Source organism: Macaca fascicularis, chromosome 17, assembly GCF_037993035.2.
Source record: "Macaca fascicularis isolate 582-1 chromosome 17, T2T-MFA8v1.1".
In the NCBI taxonomy this organism is placed as follows: domain Eukaryota; kingdom Metazoa; phylum Chordata; class Mammalia; order Primates; family Cercopithecidae; genus Macaca; species Macaca fascicularis.
In genome coordinates, this window is record NC_088391.1 from 796,664 (window position 1) to 823,044 (window position 26,381).

General features: G+C 45.2%; 1 long non-coding RNA gene and 1 other non-coding gene across 2 annotated transcripts; both read left to right on the forward strand.

Moving 5' to 3' along the window:
- The first annotated feature begins 95 nt into the window (after nt 1-95).
- LOC135968059 (uncharacterized) lies at nt 96-26,381 on the forward strand. The gene is made up of 2 exons (XR_010582495.2): nt 96-847; nt 25,690-26,381. It is a non-coding gene; the product is annotated as an uncharacterized lncRNA (long non-coding RNA).
- Nucleotides 586-657, forward strand: LOC123569891 (small nucleolar RNA SNORD27). The gene has a single exon (XR_006693776.1). It is a non-coding gene; the product is annotated as a small nucleolar RNA SNORD27 (small nucleolar RNA).

Genomic DNA, 26,381 nt, shown 5'->3' on the forward strand with positions numbered 1-26,381 from the left:
CGCGAGGAGAAGCTCGACACTTTATAGTCGGGCAGTGGCTGGGCGGGGCGTATCCTGGCGCAGGCGCACTTCCGTTCGTGGCGTGCGAGCCGGGCGCGCCTGCGTGTTGCGACTTCGGGAAAAGGTGGGTGCTGGCCTCAGTGGGGAGGAGCGGTTTAGCCTCCGTCGCCTGGCAGTTGGTTGCCGGGGTGTTTTTTTTTTCCCTTAAATATTCACAGGCGAAATAAGCTTAAGGTGGCGTTTTCACTCGTAATGACGAAAACCTTATTGGACACAAAACGTTCCTTTATTAGCAAAATATAGATCTTTCTGATAAAAGAACAGGTCCGCCATACCCGCCCCTGAGGTAAGCCGGAAGAGGCGTCGCCAGCGTACGTGGTCATGGAGCGATCCTTCCAGCCACATACACGGCGGCTTAGAGACCGGAATGCGAGCAGGAAACCCGGAACTTGTAGGAAATAACGTTCTAGAATATCTTCAGGACCTATGGATGGGAATATATGATAGAAAAAACTAACGAGAAGCAATTGATTTGACTGGGTTAGGACAAAAATAATCTGACCTTCAAAACTCCGTGATGAACAAACTCCATGATGAACCCAAAATGCCAAGTATATGACTGAACTTAAAAGTGATATCATCTTACGACTGAAAAGTGGGAAAAAAAAATACATCATAAGAGAGAAAAAAGCCACAGAGTGGGAGAAATTTGTTACACATATGATTGACAAAGGCAATTATCCAGAATATATAGGATGTAAACAGACAACCCAATCGAAAAATGGATAAAATTACTGAACAGGTGCTTTGGAAATGACAAAATCCAGAGAGGCAACAAACATGTAAGGTGAGCAAGCGCATTACAAATCAGGGAAATGCATTAAAACCATGATTAGTTTCAATTGACTGGTTTTTAAGCCACACCCACTAGATTGGCAAAAATTAGGAACTCTGGCCAGGCGTGGTGGTGGCTCACGCCTGTAATCCCAGCGTTTTGGAAGGATGAGGCAGGCGGATCACCTGACCTCCTGACTCCCGACTTGAGGTCAGGAGTTTGAAACAAGCCTGGCCAACACGATGAGGCTCCGGCTCCACTAAAAATACAAATAAAAATAAAAATAAAAACGGCCGGGCGCGGTGGCTCATGGCTGTAATCCCAGCACTTTGGGAAGCCGAGGCGGGCAGATCACGAGGTCAGGAGATCCAGACCATACTGGCTAACACGGTGAAACCCTGTCTCTACTAAAAATACAAAAAAAAAAAAAAAATTAGCCAGGCATGGTGGCGGGGGCCTGTAGTCCCACCTACTCCAGAGGCTGAGGCAGGAGAATGGTGTGAACCTGGGAGGCGGGAGGCGGAGGTTGCAGTGGGCCCAGATGGGCTACAGAGCGAGACTCCGTCTCAATAAATAAATAAATAAATAAATAAATAAATAAGCCAAGAGTGGTGACGAGCGCCTGTGATCCCAGCTACTGGGAAGGCGGAGGCAGGAGAATTGCTTGAACTGGGAAGGCGGAAGTTACAGGTTACAGTGAGTGGAGATTGTGCCACTGCAGTCCAGCAACCTGGCCACAGAGTAAGACTCCATCTCAAAAAAAAAAAAAAAAAAAAAAAAAAAATACGGCTGGGCACACTGGCTCACCCCAGTAATCCTAGCACTTTGGGAGGCCAAGACAGGTGGATCACTTGAAGTCAGGAGTTCGAGACCAGCCTAACCAACATGGTGAAGCCCTGTCTCTACTAAAAAATACTAACCATTCATGTCGCAAGCCTGTAATCCCAGCTACTTGGGAGGCTGAGGCAGGAGAATTGCTTGAACCCGGAGGCGGAGGCTGCAGTGAGCCAAGATCACGCCATTGTACTCCAGTCTGGGCAACAATAGCAAAACTCCATCTTAAACAAAAAATCTAGGAACTCTGACAGTAGCAAGTGTTTGTAGGCTACTGGGAATTCTGATATACTGCTGGTAAGAATGTAAACTAGAACACCTAGCTTTGGAAAGTAGTACCTACCCTAGAGAAAATCTTGCTCAAGTGTATCCAGAGACATTACAAGAATGTTCTTAGCTATAACAAAAAGCTGGAAACAGCCCAAGTGTCCATCAACAGTAGGACACTTGAGTGAATTATGTTGTACTAGACAGCAATAACACTAACAATCAACAATGGGATACTATAAAGCAACACAAATTTACAAATTACAGTCATATGAAACAATGTGAATCTCACAAACATGATGGTAAGTATAAGAAACAAAAGACAAAAACTTATTTACTGTGTGAATTCATTTTCTAAACATTCAAAAGCAGGCAATACTAAAATATATTGTTCAGGAGAATTCCCAGGTGACAAAATTATAAAGAAAATGGAGAAGTAATTATAATTAACAAAAAGTCTGAGTAGTAATGACCTCTGAGTATAGAAGGGAATTGTAATAAGGCAGGGGGAAATGGAATGCTTCTAGAGTGTTGACACGTTCAATTTTTTTTTTTAACCTGGCTGGTGGTTACATAGCTGTTTGAATTACAATACTTTTTTTTTTTTTTTTTTTTTTTGAGACAGTCGCACTCTGTCGCCAGGCTGGAGTGCAGTGCAGTGGCACAATCTCGGCTCACTGCAACCTCTATCTCCTGGGTTCAAACAATTCTCTGCCTCAGCCTCCCCAGTAGCTGGGATTACAGGCGCCCACTACCATGCCCAGCTAATTTTTTTGTATTTTTAGTAGAGATGGGGTTTCACTCTCTTGGCCAGGCTGGTATTGAACTCCTGACCTCGTGATCCACCTGCCTCAGCCTCCCAAAGTGCTGGGATTACAGGCATGAGCCACCACGCCCGGCCTGAATTAAAATTACTCTTTAAAAGAGTACAATTATGTTATTATTATTGAAATGGTCTTGCTCTGTCACCCAGGTTGGAGTCCAGTGATGCAATCATGACTCACTGCAGCCTTGACTTCCCGGCTCCAGCGATCCTCCCACCTCAGCCTCCTGGGTAGCTGGGACCGTGTAGCTGGGAACACAGGCGCAAGCCACCATGCCGGGCTAATTTTTCTAATTTTTGCAGAGATAGAGTTTCGCCATTTTGGGCAGGCTGGTCTCAAACTCCTGACCTCAAGCTATCCACCCTCTTCAGCCTCCCAAAGTGCTGGGATTACAGGGAAGAGCCACCGTGCCCAACCCCATTTATTTTTTATGCACCCTTCTGTACTAATGCTATACCTTGCTATTTTAAAAATACATAATTCAACAGAAAAAATGACAAAAGACATGGATGGGCCAGGAGCAGTGGCTCACGCCTGTAATCTCAGCACTTTGGGAGGCCGAGGTGGGTGGATGGCTTGAGGTCAGGAGTTTGAGACCAGCCTGGCCAGCATGGGAAAACCCTCTCTACTAAAAATACAAAAACTGGCTAGGTGTGTTGGCAGGCGCCTGTAATCCCAGCTACTCTGGAGGCTGAGGCAGGAGAATCGCTTGAACCCGGGAAGCGGAGGTTGCAGTGAGCCAAGATCTTGCCACTGCACTCCAGCCTTTGCAACAGAGCTATACACCATCTCAAAACAAAACAAACAAACAAAAAAAGGGCATTTCATAGAAGATTAAATAAAGGTAAACATATGAAGATACCCGACTTCAAGAATAGTCATAGAAATGCAAAGTTAAACACAGATAACATTTTACTCTATTAGATTAACCAAAATGTGAAAGTCTGACAACTTAAGTGCTCGCAAGGATATGGAGAAAAGGGAAATCTTATAGATTGCTCTCTTTCACTTTAGAAAACTGATTGGCATCACCTAGAAAGATTCAGTATGTGTACAGCTTAAGACTCAGCTATTCTGGCCGGGCGCGGTGGCTCACGCCTGTAATCCCAGCATTTTGAGAGGCCGAAGTGGGCAGGTCACCTGAGGTTGGGAGTTCAAGACCAGCCTGACCAACATGGAGAAACCCCATCTCTACTAAAAATACAAAATTAGCCAGGGGTGGTGGTACATGCCTGTAATCCCAGCTACTTGGGAGGCTGAGGCAGGAGAATTGATTGAATCTGGGAGGTGGAGGTTGCAGTGAACCCAGATTGCGCTATTGCACTCCAGCCTGGGCAACAAGAGTGAAACTCCGTCTCAAGACAAAAAAAAAAAAAAAAAAAAAAAGACTCAGCTATTCTATGCCTTAATGTGTAACTCATAAAAACTGTTGGCAATGAGCACAAGGCAACAGTTTGAATAATATTATAACGTGTTTATTCATAATAACTAGAAACAATTCAACTGTCTACCTAGAGTATAGTCATAAAATGGAATACTATAAAGACTTGAAAGTAAATGAATGGAATTTTTTTTAATTTTTAAATTTTTTATTATTATTTTTTTGAGACGGAGTCTCACTCTGTCCCCAGGCTGGAGCACAGTGGCGCTATCTCAGGTCATTGCAATATCCGCCTTCCAGGTTCAAGCAATTCTCCTGCCTCAGACTCCAGAGTACCTGGGACTACAGGCGCGCACCACCATGCCCAGCTAATTTTTGTATTTTTAGTAGAGACGGGGTTTCACCATGTTGGCCAGGATAGTCTCGATCTCCTGACCTCGTGATCCGCTCACCTCAGCCTCCCAGTGCTGGGATTAAGGGCATGAGCCACTGTGCCCGGCCTTCTTTTTTCTAAAAGTACAAGCAGCAAGTCACAGAATACATACCATAGGATTCAACTGATGCAATTTATTCAATTTCGGGGAAAAATAGGAACCCCTCACCTAAAAATACTGTTTAGGGAAACAAACATGACTAGTAAAACTACAAAGAGAAGCAGGAGGAAACAAACACTAAATTCAGTTTAATGTTTTCTCTGAGGGTAAGCTTGGGTGATGCAATTTATGAAGGGCATCCAGGGCTTCTAAGATACTGATAATATACTCTTTCTCACTAGGAGGGGTGTGGTTTTTTTAATTTACAAGATGTAGCTGTACATCTTAGAAACTCTTTTGTATGTGTGATTTAGATTACTCTTTTAAAATATTGTTAGTTAGGTGCTTATTTACTTTTGAGACAGGGTCTGGCTCTGCTGCCCAGGCTGGAATGCATTGGCATAATCTCAGTCTCAGCTCACTGCAGCCTCCCCTTCCTGGACTCAAGCAATCCTCCCACCTCAGCCTCCCATGTGACTGGGACCACAGACCACACCACCCGCCTGGCTAATTTTTTCTAGAAATGGGGTTTTGCCGTGTTGCCCGACTTGTCTCAAATTCCTGAGCTTGGCAGGGTGCAGTGGCTCACGCTTGTAATCCCAGCACTTTCAGAGGCCGAGGCGGGCGGATCACCAGGTCAGAAAATCGAGACCATCCTGACTAACACAGTGAAACCCCATCTCTACTAAAAATACAAAAAATTAGCTGGGCGTGGTGGCGGGCGCTTGTAGTACCAGCTACTTGGGAGGCTGAGGCAGGAGGATGGCTTGAACCGGGGAGGCAGAACTTGCAGTGAGCCGACATGGTGCCACTGCACTCCAGCCTGGGTGACAGAGAGAGATTCCGTCTTAAAAAAAGAAAAAAAAAATTCCTGGCCTCAAGCAATTCACCGCCTCGGCCTCCCAAAGTGCTGAGGTTACGAGCGTGAGTAACCGCATCCAGCCATAAAAAAGTTATTTTTTCATTGTGCCTAGAGTAGGCATGCATGCAGAATTGCATGCAGGCGATGTTTGTTTTTTCAAAAAGATATTTAAATTTTCTCCCCAGTTCTATGATTCTAGTATATCCTTTCAAAAAATTTATTTTTCTGAATAAAGAAGAATTCTAGGATGATTCCACTATTGTATTTTTTTCAAAACCTCCATAATATAATGCAGACACATGAGGGCACTCTAATCAATCCATTAAAGGGAAAACACTGAAACTATGAAAATGAAGAACTTCACAACCTTTTATTGGTGATACTGGGGAGGGTTCATTTCTTAGATATTAGCTCCCATTTTGGGACCTTTCCAAACAACCAGCTGTCATCAAAATGAAACTTTCCGACACCTTGAGACAGTAGAAGGGCAGCTATATTTTAGAATACTTGGAATACCTTTTCAGCAGCCCTCATTCTACCTCCATGGCCTTGTAAGACCAGCTCTGAATTGGTCTGAAATTGTAATATTTAAGGCTATGCATCTTTCCTTTCTTTCTTTTTAGAAGTTACATGGACAAGTATTACACTTCTAAGTAATATACCCACGGGAATTGAAAGCAGGGACTCAGATATTTGTACACCAGTGTTCATAGCAGCATTATTCACAGTAGCCAAAAGGTAGAAACAATCTGAATGTCCATCAACTGACGGAAAGATATACATACAATGGAATATTCAGCTTTCGAAAGGAATAAAATTCTGACCCGTTACAACATGGATGAACGTAGAAAACATTATGCTAAGTGAAAAAAGCCAGACACAAAAGAACAAACATTGTGTGATGTCATTTATAAGAGGCACATAGAATGAACAGGCAAATTTATAGGCAGAAAGTATAAGAGAGGCTACCAGGGTCTGGTGGGTACATGGGGAGTGGGAAGTTATTGCTTAATGGGTACAGAGTTTCTGTCTGAGATTATGAAAAAATTCTGGATATGAATGGGGGGATGGTTGCACAACACTGTGAAGATACTTAAAGTCACTGAATTGTACACCTAAAAATTGTTAAAATAATAACGTTTATGTTACATAAATTTTATCACAATTTTAAAAATTAAAAAAAGTGAACATCCGAAGTATGTAAAAAATAAGTCATCAGACTCTCTCCACTCTTCTTTTTCTACTCCCTCTCTTTTGCGTGTCCTAGCATTATGAATCTAGGAAAAGGCAGATTCTCCCAATTAAAATCAGAAATATGTAATGAGTTCTAAAGAATATGCCTCAGTCAATCACTACAACTCCATGGCATTCTCTGATGTTAAGATGATGAAGAATAACCTTCTAATGGCAGGGAAATAAGTGAACACTATACAAAATGTGTTTCTGGAGAAGATGTAATTAAATGTATTATTCATAGAACTTTCTGGTTCTTTATAAAAGTTGTGGATTATAAATTTGAATCTCTAGGGGACTATTAATGCTTTTCAAATTCCTCACATGACACTCTTTCCTTCAGGTGCATCTGTAGGAGACAAGGTGTACAGCATTTATAAGCACGATATTTACCGGACTCTGTTTCACAAAGGGGTGTATGTGAACAGTCTCAGTAAAGCATCTACTTGTTACCAAGAGTAAAGGCTGGGCGCAAAGGCTCACACCTGTAATCCCAGCACTTTGGGATGCTGAGGTAGGAATAGCGCTAGAGTCCAGGAGTTCAAGACCAGCCTGGGCAACATATCAAGACGCCTGTCTCTTCAAAAAAAAAAAAATTAGCTGTGGTGCCACGTGCCTGTAGTCCCAGGTACTCACGAAGCTGGAGGTGAGAGGTTTGTATGAGCCCAGGAGGTCAAGTGAGCCATGGTTATGTAACTGTACAACTCTGCTGCTTAAACAACAGAGTGAGACCCTGTCTCAAAAAAGGAGTCAAAAAATACATAAATTTCCATAACAATTCAGTACAATTATTACTTAGAATATACATTTCTTTTCCTTTTGTGTGTGTGTGTGTGTGTGTGTGTGTGTTGCCCAGGTTGGAGTGCAGTGGCCATCTTGGCTCACTGCAACCTTCGTCTACAGGGTTCAATGGATTCTCCTGCCTCAGCCTCCGGAGTAGCTGGGATTACAGGCGCATGCCACCATGCCTGGCTATTTTTTGTATTTTTCAGTAGAGACAGAGAGTCGCCATGTTGGCCAGACTGGTCTGAAATTCCTGGCCTCAGGTGATCCGGCCACCTTAACCTCCCAAAGTGCCGAGATTACAGGCGTGAGCCACCTCGCCTGGCCTCTTTTTCTCTCTTTTTTTTTTTTTTTTACAAAAAAAAAAAAAGAGTCTCACTCTGTCGCCCAGGCTGGAGGGCGGTGGCATGATCATAGCTGATTGCAGCCTCCAACACCTGGGCTCAAGGGATCCTCCCTCCTCAGCTTCCTGAGCAACTTGTACTACTGGCATGAGCCACCACGTCAAGCTCATTTTTTAATACTTTGTAGAGATGGATTCTTGATATGTTGCCCAGAATGGTCTTGAGCTCCAGGCCTCAAGTGATTCTCCTACCTCTGCCTCGCATAATGCTAGGATTACAAGCATGAGCCACCAAGCCTTGGTGGTTACTTTCTGCCGTCCTAAGAACTCTTTTTTTGGGGGGACGTAGTCTCCCTGTTTCCCAGACTGGAGTGCAATGGCGCAATCTCCGCTCACTATGACCTCTGCCTCCTGGGTTCAAGCAATTCTCCTGTCTCTCCCAAGTAGCTGGGATTAGGCGCACACACCACAACACCCCACTAATTTTTGTATTTTCAGTAGAGACGGGGTTTCACCATATTGGTCAGGCTGGTCTCAGAACTCCTGATCTGAGGTGATCCACCTGCCTCGGCCTCCCAGGGTTCCCAAACTGCTCGTGTCCGGTGGGTTCCTGGTCTCCCTGACTTGGAGAATGGAGCCACAGACCCTTGCGCTGAGCGTTACAGCTCTTACAGATGGCACGGCAAGAGTTAGAGCTTTTAAATATGGCACAGACCCAAAGAGGGAGCAGCGAAAAGAGCTTGTAAACAGCGAAAGAACAAAGCCTCTGCAACCCAGAGGGACACTGCAGCGCCAGCAGCTGCTGGTGGGGGCGGCTGGGGGGGAGGGTGGTCCCGGGTGATCGGCTTTCATTCCCTTATTTGTCCCTGCCCATGTCCTGCGGATTGGTCCATTTTCCAGAGTGCTGATTGGTCCATTTTCCAGAGCACTGATTGGTCCATTTTACAAACCTCTAGCTAGCTACAGAGCACTGATTGGTGTGTTTTCACAGAGTGCTGATTGGTACGTTTTACAAACCTCTAGCTAGCTACAGAGCACTGATTGGTGTATTTTACAATCCTTTTGTAACAGAAAAGTTCTCCAAGTCCCCACTCCACCCAGAAGTCCAGCCGGCTTCACCTTTCCCTGTGATTACAGGCATGAGCCACTGCGCCTGACCAGAACTCTGTGTTTTTATAAATGAGCACAAGTGCCTGTAATCCCAGCTACTCAGGAGGCTGAGGCAGGAGAATCGCTTGAACCCAGGAGGTGGAGGTTGCAGTGAGCCAAGATTGGGCCACTGCACTCCAGCCTGGGCAACAGAGCAAGACTCCATCTCAAAAATAAATAAATAAATAAATAAATAAATAAAATAAAAGGCGACAAATGCCACAGAGTCCAGGAAAAAAAAAAAATCAGTTAATGTGATATGACCCATCATATCAACAAGCTAAAGAGGAAAAATTGGCCAGGCGCGGTGGCTCAGGCCTGTAATCCCAGTACTTTGGGAGGCCAAGGCTGGTGGATCATGAGGTCAGGAGTTCAAGACCAGCCTGGGCAAGATGGCGAAACCCCGTCTCTACTAAAAATACAAAAATTAGCCGGGTGTGGTGGTGCACTCCTGTAATCCTAGCTACTCGGGAGGCTGAGGCAGAAGAATCACTTGAACGCAGGAGGCAGAGGTTGCAGTGAGCTGAGATCATGCCACTGCACTCCAGCCTGGGCAACAGAGCAAGACTCCATCTCAAAAAATAATAATAATAATAATAAAGAACAAAAAAAATGATCATATCAGTAATGCAAAAAAAAAAAAAAGCATTTGACAAAATCAAGCACCCATTCATGATAAAAACTGTCAGCAAACTAGGAATAGGGAGCAACTTCCTCCACTAGATAAAGAACATCTACAAAAAGCCTACAGCTAACATCATTCTTAATGGTGAGAAATTAATCCTATCCTAAGATCAGGAACAACGAAAGGACATCCCTTCTCACTACTGCTTTTCAATATTGTACTAGAAGTCCTAGCTAATGCAAGAAGACAAGAGAAGAAAGGTAAAGGTAGACAGATTGGGAAGGAAGAATTAAAACTGTTGTACTGGCTGGGCATGGTGGCTTATGCCTGTAATCCCAGAACTTCGGGAGGCTGAGGCAGGCAGATCACTTGAGCCCAATAGTTTGAGACTAGCTGGGCAACATGGCAAAACTCTGTATTTATATAAAATAGTTTTTTGGGGTTTTTTTTTGTAGTTTGCAGGTGACATGATTGTTTATGCAGCTAAATGAGAAACACTGACAACACCAAATGCTGAGGATATAGAGCAACAGGAAATTTCGTTCAGTGCTGCTGGAAATGCAAAATGGTGCAGTCACTTTGAAAGATAGTTGAGCAGTTTCCTACAGAACTAAACATGCTATTATCATACAATTCAGCAATCACGCTTCTTGGTATTCACCCAAATTAACTGGTAACTTGTGCCTATAACCCCAGCACTTTGGGTAGCTGAGTCAGAAGGATCGCTTGAGCCCAGGAGTTCAATATCAGCCTGGACAACATAGTAAGACCCTATCACTACAAAAAATTTTAACATTAACTGGGTGTGGTAGTGTGCACCTATGGTCCCAGCTACTTGGGAAGCTAATGTAGGAGGATCACTTGAGCCCAGGAGGTCAAGGCTGCAGTGAGCTATGATTGCGCCACTGCACTCCTGCCTATGTGACAGAACAAGACCCTGTCTCAAAAAAAAAAAAAAAAAAAGAGAGAGAAAGAGAAACCACACAGGGCTCTGAAGTGATGCCAAATGAGAAGAAACAGCCTGGAGATCCGGGAGATGGGGCTTGCAGGCAGAAGGTGAGCTCTGGGAAGGGGCTGAGATGGCCCAGGCTGCACGCACGGAGAATAAAAGAAAGCCAGGCCAGCAGTGCGCGATGGCTCACACCTGTAATCCCAACACTTTGGGAGGCCAAGGCAGGCAGATCATCTGAGGTCAGGAGTTCCAGACCAGCCTGGCCAACATGGTGAAACCCCGTCTCTACTAAAAATATCAAAAAAATTAGCCGGGTGTGGTGGCAGGTGCCTGTAATCCCAGCTACTCGGGAGGCTGAGGCAGGAGAATCTCTTGAACACGGGAGGCAGAGGTCGCAGTGAGCCAAGATCGCACCACTGTATTCCAGCCTGGAGGACAAGAGTGAGACTTTGTCTCAAAAAAATTAAAAATAAAAATAAATTTAATAAAATTAAAAAGCCAGGCCAGGGGCTGGAGCAGGGAGGACAAAGGACAGAAAGGCCAGAGATGTGGGCAGGGGCCAGGTCACCTATCCAAGGCCATGACAGGAGTCTGAATTTTATTTTAATTAGAATAAGAGTCATAGCGTTTGGGATTCTTCTTGCAAACACGGAAGGACTCTAGCCAATTTAAGAAAAGGAATGGACTGAAAGAGCAACTCACAGAACCATCAAGAAGGCTGATCAATTGGACTTAGAAGAACACACAACCACTCTGGGGCTGGGCAGTCAGCAAAACAGGCAGAATCGCCTCCCAGAGCTAGTGCAGAGGGCATGTCCCCACCGGAGTGCCTACGTGGCCCAGGCTGGTCTTGAACTCCTGGGCTCAAGCAACCCTCCTGCCTTGGCCTCCCAAACTGCTGGGACTACAGGTGTGAGCCGCTGTATGGGACTTCACTCACATTCTTGACAGCCAGATTCAAGTTCTGAAGAATAGTTATTTTAATCAACTTCCAAAACTCTTAAGTTCTGAGCAAGGAAAAGGGAGAAAAAGCAAGTAAGTAGGCAGGTATTGTATGTGGAAGATATTTCCAAATGGCCAGCCAGGAGAGAAGACAGCAACTCCAGTGCACACACAGCTTCACTCAGGGAAAGTCACAAAAGTCAGCCACAACCCCAGGCTATGAAAGGAGCCAAGGGGGCTGGTACAGGCCAGGTGAAAACAACTTTAAATGCCATCAGTTCAAGACCATTACATTGTGGGACTGGAAATAGTTACTAGATTATTTCTGGGAGTAGTAGAAGTAGTGGAGTATCAATATGAAAACGGTTAAGATGCCTGCCTTATTGAACCCCTAAACCAGAGGTTTTTAATCCCGGCTGCACATTGGAAGCACCTGGGAATCTTAAAACAACAACAACAACAAACAGTGGAAACCAACACCTCCTGGGAAAGCCCCGGGCCTCAGCTGCTTCGAGGGCTCCCTGGGGTTGGGAATCATTCCCAAAGCTTGATGCTCACTGATGTAGGGAGGCGAGAGTTTGAAATTCAAGCAGCCAGGCAATTTCTGTGCCAGGCCTGCCAATGCTTTGGACATCTCTTCATTATTTACAGTTCTGAGTTCAAAGAATTTTTAAGACTTAAAAATTAACGGATCCACATGAGGTCAGAAGATCGAGACTATCCTGGCTCACATGGTGAAACCCCGTCTCTGTTAAAAAATACAAAAAATTAGCCAGGCGTGGTGGCGGGCGCCTATAGTCCCAGCTACTGGGGAGGCTGAGGCAGGAGAATGGCGTGAACCTGGGAGGCAGAGCTTGCAGTGAGCCGAGATCGTGCCACTGCCCTCCAGCCTGGGCGACAGAGCGAGACTCCGTCTCAAAAAAAAAAAAAAAAAAAACCGGATCCAAAGTTTTGCTTGATCTAATCCACTGGATAGTATCACAAGCCTTTATTTCCTTGTTATTGTTGTTGTTTTACAAATTTACATATTAATTGCCTTTATTTATTTACTTATTTGAGACAGAGTTTTGCTCTGTATCGCCCAGGCTGGAGTGCAGTGGATCAGTCTCGGCTCACTGCAACCTCTGCCTCCTGGGTTCAAGTGATTCTCCTGACTCAGCCTCCCGAGTAGCTGGGACTACAGGCACGTGCCACTATGCCTGGCTAATTTTGGTATTTTTAGTAGAGACAGGGTTTCACCATGTTGTCCAGGCTGGTCTCGAACTCCTGACCTCAGGTGATCCACCCACCTTGGCCTCTCAAAGTGCTGGGATTACAGGCATGAGCCACCACATCCAGCCTGCCTGTCTTTACAAATAAAAAATAATTAAGCCCTGAAAATTTGTAATACTTATATTTTTCTTTGTAACCATAATCTTTAGGCTTTTAATAACATCTAGTTTGTAGCTCAGCTTAATTTTTTTTCTCTGCTAAGGTATGAGGGTAGGGTCTGTAACTGTAAATTTGTAATTTATACTGAGGGTATGAGTTGGGCATGGCAGGGAAGCCTCTGGGACCCTACAGTGGAGTATTTGTCATTCTTCAGGACAAAGGGAATGACAGCAGCCAGCGCTTCCTGCCTTGCACTCACACACTGGAGTGTGCTGAAGCGTAATGAGGAGGCAGGGCCATCTCTGATGCCCCATCCTGCTCCTGACTTCGCAAGCTGCCACTCTGGGCAGTGCCAGCAGAGAGGGAACAGACACAAGCTCAGTTGCTCAGCGAGTTCTGTGGGCTTTGCAACCATTGGAAACTCCAGAAACCTTAGCTTCACAGCTTGGATTAAAGGAAAGTTTCGGCTGTCATCATACTTAAGGGTAGTCCTAAAAAGGCCGCCTGCAGAGAGCACATTTTACTAGGTTTGGGATGAGGCACACCTGGCCTGCGGACCAGGCCCTGAGAAACAGCAGCCTGTGGAGGGAGGGGTGGGGGTCAGGAGATTCACAGAAAGAGTGAGTATAATGAAGAGAGCTGAATTCCTGATAAGAAAGAAGGTTTTTAATGGCGAGTGCTAGCCATTTTATGGAGCTCTCTCTCCTTATCTTCAACCACGGTTTATCTCCGCTGCCTTCCTGGGAATCCTAGAACTGTATTTCCCAGAGCCTCTTGCCTCCGGGATTCTAGGATTACATTCTGCCAAGGACCAAGGACAGGTACTCCTGCATTATTTGAAAGACAAAGGGATGCTGAGGCCATGAGCAGGGGGCATGTGGGGACCTCAGCACACCTGAGGCCTTGCAAGCCACCTCCAGGCACCCCCTGCGAGGCTGCCCCTCCCACTGCTGGGCGTTTGAGCATCATGGAGGTTTCTGACCAGGGAACAGGGGGCAGCAATTTCCTGGGTCCATGTCCCTCAGCTGCCATGATGAAGCTGGAAACTAACACCTTACTTTCCTGGATTTTTTTCATGCTACTTAGCATCTTTCTTCATGCTGTTTTGACAAACTTCCCTGCATTTTTGCTCCTTTAGACCTGCTAGTAGTTTTTACAGTATCTGATTCCATAATTTAAATCCCTTTCTGCTTAAAATATCTAGAATGGTTTCTGTTTTTCCAGTTGAACACTGTGTAAGTGTTTGGTGCCAGAAGTGGCCCCAGGAAACAACTGTCAAATGTGGGTGTCTCAGTCTGTTCAGGCTGCTACAGCAGAACAGCTCAGACTGCGTAATTTATACACAACAGAATGTCTTGCTCACAGTTCTGGATGTGGGGAAGTCCAAGATCAAGGAGCCAGGTATTCGGTGTCTGGTGAGGGCCTGTTCCTCTTAGATGGCACCTTCTGTCCTCACATGGTAGAAGGGCAAAAAAGGGCAAACAATAGCCGGGCATGGTGGTGGGTACCTGTAATCCCAGCTACTCGGGAGGCTGAGGTATGAGAATTGCTTCAACCCAGGAAGTGGAGGTTGCAGTGAGCTGAGATCACGCCACTGCAGGCAATAAAAGGAATAAAATAAATAAGTGAATAATAGGTCATGTCACAAAGTGGCCAGGCATGGTGGCTCACACCTGTAATCCCAGCACTTTGGAAGGCCAAGGCGGGCAGATCAGTTGAAGTCAGGAGTTTGAGAACAGCCTGGCCAAAATGGTGAAACCCAATCTCTACTAAAAATTAAAAAACTAGCCGGTGTGGTGGCATGCCTGTAATCCTACCTGCTTGGGAGGCTGAGGCGCAAGAATCACTTGAATCTGAAAGGCAGAGGTTGCAGTGAGCCAAGAGCATACCACTGCAGTTCACCCTGGCAACAGAATGAGACTCTGTCTCAAAAAAAAAAAAAAAAAAAGAAGGAAAGAAAGAAAAAAAACATTGTATTACAAAGTGATCATTGTGGAAAAGGTAACGCAGGGTAAGGGGCTTGGAGTGTTTGGGTAGGCATGGATGTTACATTTTCTAGTGGGGACATTGGCGCAGCATGGTGTCTCACGCCTGTAATCCCAGCACTTTGGGATGCTGAGGCAGGTGGATCACTTAAGGTCAGGAGTTTGAGACCAGCCTGGCTAACATGGCAAAACTCTGTCTCTACTAAAATAAAGAATTACCTGGGTGTGGTGCACACCTGTAGTTCTAGCTACTCAGAAGGCTGAGGTGGGAGGATCACGTGAGCCTGGGAGTTTGAGGTTGCAGAAAGTTATGATCATGCTACTACGCTCCATTCTGGGCGACAGAATGAATAATCCCACTTCATAAAAATCAATCACCATAAGCAAAGTTAAAACACAAATGACATGGCTGGGCATGGTACATGCCTGTGGTCCCAGCTACTTGGGAGGCTGAGGCAGAGGGGATCACTTGACCCCAGGAGTTCAAGGCTGCAATGAGCCCTGATTGTGCCACATCACTCCCGCTGGATGACACAGCAAGACCCTGCCTGTAAACAGCAAACAAATGACAAACCAGGAAAAGATATTGGAAACTATGCCACAGACACAGGGTTATGCTAACGTATTATTATTTTAGTTTCTATTTTTTTAGATTTTTTTTTTTTTTTTTTTTTTGTAGAAACCAGGTTTCACCATGTTGCCCAGGCTGGTCTCAAACTCCTAGGCTCAGGCAATCCACTCGTCTTGGCCTCCCAAAGTGCTGGGATTACAGGTGTGAACCAATCTGTCCTGCCCTCTCTGACTTATGAGTTCTTAGAAATAGAAAAGATTAATCAAATGAAAAATGGGCACAGGACAGTTTATAGAACAAGAAATGCAAATGGCCCTGGAACCAATGAAAGGATGCTCAACCTCTCTCATGTAAGAGAAAAGTAGGCACATTAAAACTTGACGAAAATACTGCTTTTTACCTATTGCATCAACAAAAACCCAAACATTGAAGAAGCAGGAGCTTTCCTACATTGCTGATGAAAATGTAAAATGTTACAACCCCAATTGGGAACACTTTGTCAATGCAGTATTTAATCCAATTTTAAAATGTTCGACCCTGCAACCCCTTTTCTGAGTACTAATAATTAAGATACACAAGCATGTGTACAAAAAACTGTGGTTACAAGCTTGACACAACCAAAGACTTTAAACTAAAAAACTCAAATGCTCATCCATCAGGGTTTGGTTAAATAAACTATGGCCCATTCACAAAAAGGAATATTATGCAGCCATAAAAAAGAGTCAGGACATTATCATTGTCCAGGATACACTGTTAAATGAACAAAAGCAAGGTGCTGAGTATTGTAGACAGAGTGCTACATTTTATTTATAAAACGGGGAAGAGGAGGAGTAAGTAAGCACATTTGCATTGGTTTATTCATGAATGAACATAGGAAAAGCCCATGAGGAACTAACAAAAGTAGCTACCTATAGAGACCGTATACCTTGTTTTATGTATATATATGTCTATATACACATAAATATAATTATTATTTTATAGTTACTCTATTTTATAAACCTAATATTTACTAATAAAACATTTATTAATAAAATTATTTTATTAATAAAATAACTTAGTAATATTAATCATGTAATATATTAATATATAAATAATACATGAAAATACATTTATATTTTAAAATATATATATATTTTTTGAGATGGAGTCTTGCTCTGTTGCCCAGACTGGAGTGCAATGCTATAATCTTGGCTCACTGTAACCTCCGCCTCCTGAGTTCAAGTGATTCTCCTGCCCCAGCCTAAAGAGTAGCTGGGATTACAGACACATGCCATCATGCCTGGCTAATTTTTGTATTTTTAGTATAGACAGGGTTTTGCCATGTTGGCCAGGCTGATCTCAAACTCCTGACCTCAGGTGATCTGCCTGTCTTGGCTTCCCAAAGCACTGGGATTACAGGCGTGAGCCACCACACCTGGCCTAAAAATACTACTTTTGAACCATGTAGGCATATTTACCACTCGAGAAAGAAATAAAAACAAAAAATGAAAAAGCAAAGCAATGCTGGGTAAACTGAGATTATGCTTGAGATTTAGCTCAATTATTGATAGTTTATGCTCCTAAATCATCTCCCATTTGAAGAGGTCCTGTGTATTGCAGGAAAAAAAGAGTCCCAGATCACATGGAAGAAACATGAAATTAGAAGATAAACCACTGCCTGTGATTGCAAGTGGCAGGACACTTCATTCCTTCCTCTTGTACCCACCGAGTTTTTTTTTTTTTTTTTTGAGACATGTTCTCATTCTGTCTTCCAGGCTGGAGTGCAGTGGCATGATCTCAGCTCACTGTTGGCTCAACCTCCCAGGCTCAAGTGTGTGCCACCACACCTAGCTATTTTTATACAGATGGAACCTCATTATGTTGCCCAGGCTGGTCTAGAGCAATCCTCCTGCCTTGGCCTCCCAAAAGGCTGGTATTACAAACATGAGCCACTGCACCCAGCCACCCACAAAATCTTGAAGATTTCCCAAATCTTTCAAACTCTATTTGCTACCATGTCAGTCTTTCTAGACCAATGCCTGGCAGAGCTGAGTGGCACTTGCCCCACTTTCTTGTCTGTTTTTTTTTTTTTTTTTTTCCTCCGGGATGGTAGGGTCTATTTTTCCTGCGTCCTAGGGCATAGCTTGAGCCCGACATCTAACGTTCAACATTAATGGTTGAAACTGTGAATGAATGAACGAGTGAGTTGCCAACAAATTGATCCTATCTATTACGCTTAAGAACATACGGAAAAATTAAGTATGAAGCAAAAGTGGTTACTTTAGGTACATCTTCATTAGGCTTCCAGCTACAAGGTAAAAATTCCCAAACCTTGATCTATGTTACAAATTTCATGCGTGTACAACTTGTCATTGCTAAGGATATGACACCATCATAGCCTTATAAATAGAATGGGAATCTTTAAAATCTTCCACTTTAGCTTTTAACATACTACAAAAGTTACAGTACTTTTCTTGACAGTGCTTAAAAGTGGAGTTACAAGGCACAAGCAGTAATTATAGATCAGTATCATCAGACTGTGTCTTGACTTCCGTCCAGCATGGCTCCTGGTGGCCTGCTGTGTCTGCAATTGGTGGGTTCTTGGTCTCGCTGACTTCAAGAATGAAGCCACGGACCCTTGTGAGTGTTACAGTTTAAAGATGGTGTGTCCGGGCCGGGCGCGGTGGCTCAAGCCTGTAATCCCAGCACTTTGGGAGGCCGAGACGGGCGGATCACGAGGTCAGGAGATCGAGACCAGCCTGGCTAACATGGTGAAACCCCGTCTCTACTAAAAAATACAAAAAACTAGCCGGGCGCGGTGGCGGGCGCCTGTAGTCCCAGATACTCGGGAGGCTGAGGCAGGAGAATGGCGTGAACCCGGGAGGCGGAGCTTGCAGTGAGCTGAGATCCGGCCACTGCACTCCAGCCTGGGCGGCAGAGCGAGACTCCGTCTCAAAAAAATAAATAAATAAATAAAAAGATGGTGTGTCCGGATGTTCAGGCGTGTCTGGAGTTTCTTCCTTCTGGTGGGTTCGTGGTCTCACTGACGTCAGCAGCAATGCTGCAGACCTTCCAGGTGAGTGTTACAGCTCTTTAAGGTGGCGCGTCTGGAGTTGTTCCTTCCTCCTGTCCGGAGTTGTTCGTTCCTTCTGGTAGGTTCGTGGTCTCGCTGACTTCAGAAATAAAGCTACAGACCTTCGCGGTGACTGCTTCAGCTCATAAAGGCCATGCAGGCCCACAGTAAACAGCACCAAAATTTATTGCAAAACAAAAGACGAAAGGAGACCGGAGCTGGTTGCCACTGCCCCGTCGGGCAGCCTGCTTTTATTCCTTTATCTGACCTCCCCAGCCCCAGCAACATCTTGCTGACTGGTCCATTTTACAGGGAGCTGATTGGTCCATTTTACAGAGAGCTGATTGGTCCGTTTTGACAGGGTGCTGATTGGTGTGTTTACAAACCTTGAGCTAGACACAGAATGCTGATTGGTGCATTTACAATCCTTTAGTTAGACACGAAAGTTCTCCAAGTCCCCACCCGACTCAGGAGCCCACCTGGCTTCACCTAGCAGGTTCCACACCTGGGCCGCGGGCTGAGCTGCTCGCCAGTCCCGCGGGGAGCGTCCACGTTCCTCAGCTCTGGGCCTGTGGATGGGACTGGGTGCCACGGAGCAGGGGGTCGGTGCCGGTTGGGGAGGCTCAGGCAGCTCGGGAGCCCACAGGGGACGGGGAGGGTGTTCGAGCATGGCGGGCTGCAGGTCCCGAGCCCTGCCCTTGAGGGAGGCGGCTGAGGCCCGGCAAGAATTCGAGTGCAGCGCCGGCAGTGCTGGGGGCCCCGGGGGACCCTCTGTAGCTGCTGGCCGGGATGCTGAGCCCCTCACTGACCAGGGCTGGTGGCGCCGGCCGGCCAGCCGCTCCGAGTGCGGGCCACCGAGCCCGCGCCCTCCGAGAACTCACGCTGGTCTGCGAGCGCTGCATGCAGCCGGGTCCCTGCCCAGGCCTTTCCATCCACACCTCCCCGCAAGCAGAGGGAGCCGACCTCAGCCAGCCCAGAGAGGGGCTCCCACAGTGCAGCAGTGGGCTGAAGGGTTCCTCAAGCGCGACCAGAGTAGACACCGAGAGGCCGAGGAGGCGCTGAAAGCGAGTGAGGGCTGCTAGCGTGTTGTCAGCTCACTGCCACAGAGATAAGGCAGAGCTGGAATTCCCCAGCTGAAAATGTGGCAGCCACTAGGGAACAGCCGCTGGGTGGGAGGGGTGCTGCCTCCCAAACAGAAAGTTCATTGAAAAATCTCTTATTCCTGGGGCAATTGGGTGGTCCCAACTGGTTAGGGCTGAGGTGAGTGACAGGAAATACTGAGCATGGTGTCTTTCTGATTCTTAATTTGTAAATAAATGTCACGCTGAACTCCCACACTTGTTTTCCAAATCCAGGTAGTGCAAATGCAGATTATCAGTCATTTTAATTTTGCTTACCTTCATCATTCTTCCATGACCACTTGTGTTGATCTACATAAATTTCAAAAATGTGTGTGTTTATAATGCCTATATAAAGATGGCGTTAGGCTTTTGGGTGTGTTCATTGGGTGAAAATAAAAAGTGAAATAATGAGTAAAAATGGAAATAAGAAACTGGGATGCACCAGCCTGGGCAACATAGTGAGACACTCAAAAAAAGAAAAAAAAAGGGAAAGAAAAGAAAAATGCCAAGACAAACAAAGGAAGCATTGTGTAGTGCTCTGAGGCCAGCTGCCTGGATTCACTCGTGGTTCTCCACTTGCTAACTCCGGGTGACCTTGGGGAAGTTACTTAGTCCTTTGTTTTGAATGTGTCCCCTCTAAAACTCAGGTGTTGCCAATGTGACAGTATTAAGAGGTAGGCGTTTAAGAGATGATTAGACCATGAGGACTCCTTCCTGGTTAATGGGATTAACGACCTTATAAAAGAGGCTTCATGTAGCATTTGCCCATTTGCCTCTCTACTTTCTGCCATATGAGGACACAGCATCTATCCCCTCCGGAGGATACAGCCCTCACCAGATCACCAGATGCCATTGCCTTGATCTGGGACTTCCCAGCTTCCACAACTGTGAGAAAGAAATTCCTTTATGTATTACCCAATCTCAGGTATCCTACTATAGCAGCACAATACGGACTAAGACACTTAGCCTTTTCATGCTTCAGAGTTCTCATCTATAATAGATAATCATGGCAGCTTCATAAGATTGCTAAGAGGATGCAGTTAAATGAGTTAATATTTGTAAAGTACTAACAACAATGTCTGACACTTAGGAAATGCTGAAGTGTCGTGTTTGGTATGAGGGTGGTGGGGGAACTACTTTCTGTGCTTGTGTGACAGCAGTTTTGTGAGATATGTTTTTAGGAATCTGGCTTTGATTAGTTATTGGCTTTAACATCAGTTTTGTTCTATAAAAAGGCACACTAATTTGTGTGATGTATGTTGGCCAAAGTAGCAGGAAATAGGAGTCTCAGATTAATTGCAGAGTCAAAGTTCTCCATAGACAGCATAAAAAGCTGCTGCTCACGGTTGTGCAAACTGTGCTTTGCACCACTCTGTGTGAGCCCCGTCCCATTATAGTTATCATCAAATAGTACAATGACCATGACCGTGTCCTGTAGCGGGTGGTAAAGGGTCTGAAGAAAGGCTTACCTTTTTCTTTCTTTTTTACATGGAGTCTCACTTTGTCACCTAGGCTAGAGTATAATGGCGCGATCTCAGCTCACTGCAACCTCTGCCTCCTGGGTTCAAGAGATTCTCCTGCCTTAGCCTCCCAAGTAGCTGGGATTACAAGTGTGTGCCACCACACCCGGCTAATTTTTGTATTTTTAGTAGAGACAGGGTTTCGCTATGTTGGTGAACAGGCCAGTCTGAAATCCCGCCGGCCGGCTTGCCTTTTCCTGGTTGAGTAAAAGTGCTGCTTGGCTAGCAAGGAGCATGGAGGAGCATTGGGGTGGAGTAAATGCCCTTGGGGCAGAAGCTTCAGGGACTGCAGGGGGATGGGAAGCAGAGAGCAGGACCGCAGGGAGGAAGGGTAACACAGTAGCAATGTGACGGCTTCCCAGGCTGATGTCAATGCACCCACATGCCTGACCACCTGTAGGGGATGGCCTAAATAATAGAGGAGCTCTTTTTTCCTTCCCGTACAGTCCAGATGTGGTGGCCCAGGCTCATGGGGCAGCTCTGCCATCCTTCCCTGAGGGAAGCCTCTGGTTGTTGACATTTCCTGCAAAACAGCAGGAGAAGGGGAGATGGGGGAGGCCCTCACCGTCATTTGCAAGGACGTGGTCCGCGTCACTTCCGATCTCATCTCAGTGCAGGAACTCAATCACTCAATCACGGAGCCACAGTGCGCTGCAGGCAAGTCTCAGGCTGCATGGCCATGGCCCTGCTAAAATTCATGGCCCTAGCCCTGGTCATTCCTTGCCCTCCCCTTCACACCAAGACACCCTTGTCCCCAGTGTAACACATGATCTAGTACAGACGTCCCTGACGTTCAACTTAAGATTTTCGACTTTGTGGTGGCGTGAAAGCAACACTCATTCTGCAGCCCGTACATACTTGGAGTTCTCATATAGCCCTTCTGTGTCCACTTTTAGCACAGTATTCAATAAATTGTATGAGATATTCAACACTTCATCACAAAATAGGCTTTGCGTTAGATGATTTTCCCCAACTGTAGGCTACTGTAAGTGTTCTTGGATGTTAAGGTAGGCGAGGCTAAGCTATGATGTTCAGTAGGTTAGGTGTTTTTTTTTTTTTTCCTGAGAGAGAGTCTTGCTCTGTCACCCAGGCTGGAGTGCACTGGCATGCTCTCAGCTCACTGCAACCTCTGTCTCCCAGGTTCAAGTGATTCCCCCCACTCAGCCTCCCGAGTAGCTGGGACTACAGGCATGTGCCATCACTCCTAGCTAATTTTTGTATTTTTAGTAGAGATGGGGTTTCACCATGTTGGCCAGGCTGGTCTCAAACTCCTGACCTCAGATGATCTGCCTGCCTCGGCCTCCCAAAGTGCTGGGATTACAGGCATGAGCCACCGTGCTTGGCTAGGTGTCTTTTTTTTTTTTTTTTTTAAGAGACGGATCTTGCTGAGTTGCCCAGGCTGGAGTGCAGTGGCTATTCACAAGTGTGATCACAGCACACAGCAAACTCCTGGCCTCAAGTGATCCTCCTGACTTAGCCTCCTGAGTGGCTGGGATCATAGGCTCATGCCACCATACCTTGTTTAGGTTAAGCATATTAAATGCATTTTATTTATTTATTTTTTTTGAGACAGAGTTTTGCTCTTATCACCCAGGCTGGAGTGTAATGGCACGATCTTGGGTCACTGAAACCTCCGCTTCCTGGGTTCAAGCAATTCTCCTGCCTCAGCCTCCCAAGTAACTGGGATTACAGGTGTGAACTACCATGCCCAGTTAATTTTTATATTATTTTTAGAGATGGGGTTTTACCGTGTTGGCCAGGCTGGTCTCGAACTCCTGACCTCAGGTGATCCACCCACCTCGGCCTCCCAAGGTGCTGGGATTACAGGTGTGAGACACTGCGCCCGGCCTTGCAACTGGGATGCATTTGAGAATGCATGGGGCCCCAGGATAACAGGTGTAAATAGGGCTTGTTCTATGCAAACCAGGTCCTGGTCAGGCTCTCTGGTCACCCTTGCCAAAGCCTGGCTCAGGGCTCCCTCCCTCCTGCCTGGTGTATAAGTTTCCTGCCTGCCCTCCCAGGTCCCAGGTTTGCCTTCTCCCTTCCAGTCTCCACACTACAGCCCAAAGATCTGCTTAATCCATCAAGTTAATCATAGCATTCCTGGCTCCAAACCACTCGGTGCTTCTTGGTCATCTTAAACTTTGCCATTATTGTCACCACATCTTAAATCGTTACTTATGCTGTTTGTATTAGTCTGTTCCTGCCACTGTAACAAAATACCTGAGACTAGGTAATTTGTAAAGAACAGACCGGGCACGGTTTTTGTAATAAAATGTTGGGGCAGAGAGAGGAACGCATCGTGCAGGAGTGGTCAGCTAGCACCGTATCAGAGGGAAGATCCCTTTCAGGTGGTTATGACCGGTCCCTCTGTTCTCTGGCTCCATCAGCAACCTCGACTTCTCTAACGACCATACTGGGTATAAAAAATGGGCTTTTATTGATGAAAACAGTGTCTTGCTATTTGGCAAGATAAATGATAGAAATAGGGCACCATTTGGTGAAATTAAAGACATTTGAGTATGGATTGGTCTCTTGCAAAGAGTGGAGAAGCCTGCAGACTGTACTCTTGGGGTCTGGCCTGAGTTGTGAGGGCTCCTCAGCCCAGAGGCCAAACATTTCTCTCTGCCCCAACATTTTATTACAAAAATTCAACAGAAAACTTGACGGAATTGTACAATGAACACCGATATGCCACCAGCTACATCAAGAGTTCTCAAATTGTAGCTAGCACCAGAATCACCTGGAGAGCTGGTCAAAACACAGATTGCTGGGCCTCCCCCAGAGTCTCTGATTCAGTGGGTCTGACCTGAAAATGTGCATTTTTTGCATCGTAGGAATGTTGTTGCAACTAGTACAGCAAGGGTCTGAACAGAGCAACAAAAAGGAGAGAGTGCTGGAACTTCTTTAAGCTTACAGAATAGGTTTTATGAACTGTTTTACGCTTGCTTTGCTAATAAATGTCTGTCTAAAATCTGTGTGTGTGTGTGTGAATTTGGGCTGAGACTTGCTTTCCTTATAAGATGGTAGTGAGATATGGGAGAATAGCCAATCCTAATCACTTCAGAATTCTTTGGCAGTTACCATTACCTACCAAAATGAACCTAGGAGCTCTGTGATCTGGTTAAGTCAATTATAACAGTAGAAAACCGATTATTTGATATCCAAATAGTTTTGGAAATTTGTGTGGTTGCTTCACCAGAAGTTCAGCTGTTTACTGCTACTACTTTTAAAATCCTTTTTTTTTTTTTTTTTTTTTTTGGACACAGGGTCTCACTCTGTCACCCAGGCTGGAGTGCAGTGGCGCAATCTCGGCTCACTGCAACCTCCACCTCCCAGGTGATTCTCCTGCCTCAGCCTCCGACTACAGGCACCCGCCACCATGCCTGGCTAATTTTTATATTTTTAATAAAGACAGAGTTTCGCTATGTTGGCCAGGCTGGTCTTGAACTGGCCTCAAGTGATTCGCCCGCCTTGGCCTCCTGAAGTGCTGGGATTACAGGCGTGAGCCACCATGCCCGTCTTAAATCCCTTTTTAAACATTGACTGCAAAAATACATGGCTTTTGGTTTTTTTTTTTTTTTTTTAAATCTGGTTAGGATTTATTAAAGCCTTCTTTTGTTAGCCAGACTTCTCCTTTTTCCAAATGTTTGAAAAATAGTTACTGATAACTCCAGAAATGTCATTGCATTTGGAAGGAAACCAAATGACCTGCCATATATTGTAATCATGCCTAATATTTAATTCTACATTAAGCTTTTTACCAGGCTGCCCCTTCATGAAAGGGACACAAGTCTAGGGATTTCTAGCTGAAACTCAGCATTCTCTTTTGTTACGAATGTAGGCAACACATCCAAGTATATTAGCAGTACCTGTGACTTTGTCTTCCAGAGAAATCGTAGATATTTTCATATGACGTTATAATTGTTGTAGTTATTCTTCAAATACCATTTATGGTTAATCTTACTTTAAAACTATGGAAGTTGCTAGATCTCCCATCAGATCCTAATGCATGAATAAAGAAACACACACACATATCACTACATAACCAGATTTTTACAATGTATGAGGATATGGTTTGGCTGTGTCCCTACCCAAATCTCAGCTTGAATTGTAGTTCCCATAATCTCCATGTGTCCTGAGAGGGACCAGGTGGAGGTAATTGAATCATGGGGGCGGTTTCCCTCATTCTGTTTTGTGATAGTGAGTGAGCTCTCACGAGATCTGATGGTTTATAAGGGGCCTCCCCCTTCACTCAAACTCATTCTCCTTCCTGCCGCCCTGTGAAAAAGGACATTTGTTTCCCCTTCCACCAAGGTTGTAAGTTTCCTGAGGCCTCCCCAGTCATGCTGAACTGTGAGTTAATTAAATCTCTTTCCTTTTTAAATTACCCAGCCTCAGGTATGTCTTTATTGCAGTGTGAGAATGGACTAATACACATGATTGTGGTTATTTCAATAAAATTGGTTTCTTTTGTAATCATATGTATTTTATTTTATGCATTAGAAAATCTTCTGAGAAGCGTCCACCGACTTCCCTGGACTGTTAAAGGGGTTCTTGGCTCAGAAAAGATTCAGAATCCCTGCCTAGCCAGACTGAGAGGTGTTTTGCGGAGATTTATTTCAGAAGCATGTAAAGATTGGAAACTCCTCTTGAGGATCTGCCAGACAGACTTCAACAATTATTCTGAATTCAGAGGAGTTGGATGAAGGGTAGATGGCAAAGTGCAGGACGATGGAAAACAACAGTTGCTCAAGGAACCAGACCAGAAGAGGAGGCATCTGCCTCAGTTCTTTTCTGTCACCTCCTTCAGTGTTCCACCATGTCTCCCATCTGGACCTGGAGATTTGCTAGTATTTCATTGTTACAGTAAAATCCTTTTCTATTAAAAGGTAATAATCTTCAAATTCCTCACTTTTGGTATGAACCTCAGTATTTTTCATGGTACCAAAACAAGAGTAGATTTTTCACACATTTATTGCACAGTTTTCACTGAAGTTCACCTTAGCCAATCATACAGAAATGAATGATAAACTGCTCCTGGGCTGGACAAGGTGGCTCATGCCTATAATCCCAGGTATGGGCTTTGGAAGGCCGAAGCAGGAGGGCTTCTTAAGCCCGGGAGTCCCAGACCAGCTTAGGCAACATAGTGAGACCCCATCTCATTTAATAAATAAATGAATAAATAAACCAATAAA